The following is a 3,183-nucleotide window of genomic DNA, read 5'->3' as shown; positions in this document are numbered from 1 at the left end:
TTTTTTAAGTTATGTATGTTATATCTAAAAGTACACATGCAAATGATTATTGTAATTGAAGATTTCACTTGAAGTTTCAAATTATTGCTTTCACATGGGCAAAGGGAGTTATTTGTGACCTGTAATGTAAAACCTAGGATTTTATAAATTAGAGAAAACTTAACAAATCTAAAAACATAGAGAGAAGTCAACAAATGCGCTGGATTCTCTGAAGAATAAAATAGGCAGGTAGGGAAAAATTAAGAAAGAATTCACGTAAGAAACTTTCCTAGAGATGAATATAAGCTCAGGCTTCGAGATATAAAGAACCCACCAAGCACCAAGCAGAGACGTTTAAAAGGCACACGTCTGGGTACGAGTAGCAGAAACTGCTGTTGTCAAGGATAAAAAGGAAACCCCAAAACTCTCCAAGAGGAAAACCAGGGTGTTTCATAAGCACTAAGAATTAGACTGAGCTGTGTCTGATGTTTGAGGACAGGGAAACAGCGCTTTCCTTCCCAGGGGCAGTGAATTCGAACCTAGACTCCTGTCCCCACCCCCCAAGTACCAGTGAAGTATGAGGGAAAATAAAGACACAGTTGGGTTTTGGACTGCAGGTGGCAGGTGGCAGGAGTGCCCCAAATAGGGTGAATTTTCCCGTGGAGCTGCTTCAGGGCTAGATGATGCATCAGAGACCCCGTTCCCGTCTGTCCGTCTCTCCACTCCATCGTCATTGGCATCGGGCTTCATTCTGGGACTTGCTCTCGAGGGCACCAAGGTGCCTCGTTTTTGCGCATCAGAAGAAAAAGGGGGGAGACTCCACTTCCAGCAACAGGCTATTAGTTGTGCCCTTCGATCCGAGCCAGGCCGTGCGTGCCCTGCACCACGTGACACGTGCTGGTTGTCTTAGATTCATCCACCGACCGGGAGTGAACGGGGGGGGGGGTTCCTTACCGTGAGCCATGCGGTCCAAGCAGAAGAGGGGTAACCCCCCCGAACAGAACAGGTTTGCTCAGAAGGAAAGAAGGGAAAATGGATCCCGGATTGCCAGACAGCAAAGTCTAGTACACATTCTTTACACCCATTCTGAAAAAATTCCTTGAGGATCTACTCCAGTAAAATGGAGAGGAAGGCAGGAAGAGGGTGACACACAAGCCAAAGAAGAATGGGAAGCACATCATGACATTAGAGGTATGTCTGTGACACTGGCTAGAAATGAATGCATTTTGGGCATCTGGGTGGCTCAGTCGGTTAAGTGTCTGACTTCAGCTCAGGTCATGATCTTAACGGTGTGTGGGTTTGAGCCCTGCATCGGGCTCTGTGCTGATGGCTCAGAGCCTGGAGCCTGCTTTGGATTCTGTGTCTCCCTCTCTCTCTCTGCCCCTCCCCTGTTCATGCTCTGTCTCTCTCTGTCTCAAAAATAAATAAACGTTTAAAAAAAATTAAAAAAAAAAAAAAAGCAGCAGCAGGCTGGATTGGACTACAGATTACCTGCCCTTTGTGTTAAGGACTTCATTTGATCCTCATGTGCTGATAGGGAAGTGTCTCCGTGATGCATTAGTTAGAAAAACAAAGCTGGAAAGCAATCTATTATATGATGCAATTTTGCAAAATTAGGCGTGAAGGTATCTACACATACCGACAATTATCATTACTCAGAGCATCACCTTGCTCGACCTCAGCTGGGGACGCGCAAGTCGGGCGACACGTTTTTTGCAGCTGCTCGAATGTCCCAAAATGATGCAGTAAGTGTCACAAGTATTGATGTTGGGGTAACAGCGAAGTTTTAGTTGTTAGATACATTTGCAAATGTGGGCTCCACGAATAATGAGGATTGTGTGTATGTACGTGCTTGTAAATGTGGGGGGACAAGCTTTGGACAAAAACACCTGTACTGGGGGGGTCAATGTCTGGAGAAATGGGGTTTGGGGGAACGTAGGGAGGCTTTCCGTTTCTCCCACCTGCTGTTCTGTGGTGTTTTCATTATTCATGGACCCGTGTTACTTTTGTGGTCTTTAAAACCTTTTAAAGATTTTTCAAAATAGGGGTGCCTGGGTGGCTCAGTCGGTTAAGCATCTGACTTTGGCTCAGTTCATGAGGTCACGGTTCGTAGGTTTGAGCCCCAAATCTGGCTCTCTGCTTCGTATCCTCTGTCCCCTGCTCTCTCTCTGCCCTCCCCCACTCTCTCACACACACTCTCTCTCTCTCTCTTAAAAATAAACTTCAAAAGAAAAGATTTTTTAAAATAATTGAGACTATAACTTGCTGGTCAAAATATTTAAAAAGGAGGGGCACCTGGGTGGCTCAGTCGGTTGAGCGTCCAACTTCGGCTCAGGTCATGATCTCACGGTCTGTGAGTTCGAGCCCTGCATCGGGCTCTGTGCTGATGTCTCGGAGCCTGGAGCCTGCTTCAGATTCTGTGTCTTCCTCTCTCTCTGCCCCTCCCCTGCTCATGCTCAGTCTCTCTCTCTCTCTCTCTGTCAAAAATAAACATTAAAAAAGAAAAAAGGAGCTTAGAATTAATTTTAAAATTTCAGCAAGTACCCAAATGTCTGTCAGCTGATGGGTGGATAGACAAAATGCGGTATATCTGTAGAGTGGCAAATTAGTCAACAGTGACAAGAAATGAGGTGCTGATACGTGTCCCAGCACGTAGGACCTTGCAAACATTCCGCCAAGTGAAAGAAGCTGGTCGTAAATGACCACATATTGTATGATTTCAGTCATTTATATTTGAAATTCTAGAATAGATTAATCCATAGAGACAGAAAGTAGATTAGCACTTGCCTAGTGTTGGGAAGTTTGGGGGGAAATGGGGCTGGGAGGCTTTCTTTTAAGGGAGACAAATGTTTTAAAATTCCATTGGGGGGCGCCTGGGTGGCTCAGTCGGTTAAGCGTCTGACTTTGGCTCAGGCCATGATCTCACGGTCCATGGGTTTGAGCCCCACATCAGGCTCTGTGCCGACAGCTCAGAACCTGGAGCCTGCTTCGGGTTCTGTGTCTCCCTCTCTCTCTCTGCCCCTCCCCTGCTCACGGTCTGTCTCTGTCTCTTAAAAATAAATAAGCGTTAAAAAATTTTTGTTTCAAATTCCATTGGGATGCTGATATATTCACAACTCTGTGAATATACTAAAAAACATCGAGTCGTACACTTTAAATGAGTGAATTGTATGGCGTGTGAGTTGTATCCTAATAAAGCTATTA

The sequence above is a fragment of the Panthera uncia genome, chromosome D4 (genome assembly GCF_023721935.1).
Source record: "Panthera uncia isolate 11264 chromosome D4, Puncia_PCG_1.0, whole genome shotgun sequence".
NCBI classification, from domain to species: Eukaryota; Metazoa; Chordata; class Mammalia; order Carnivora; family Felidae; genus Panthera; species Panthera uncia.
Note: the sequence above shows the minus strand (reverse complement) of the source record.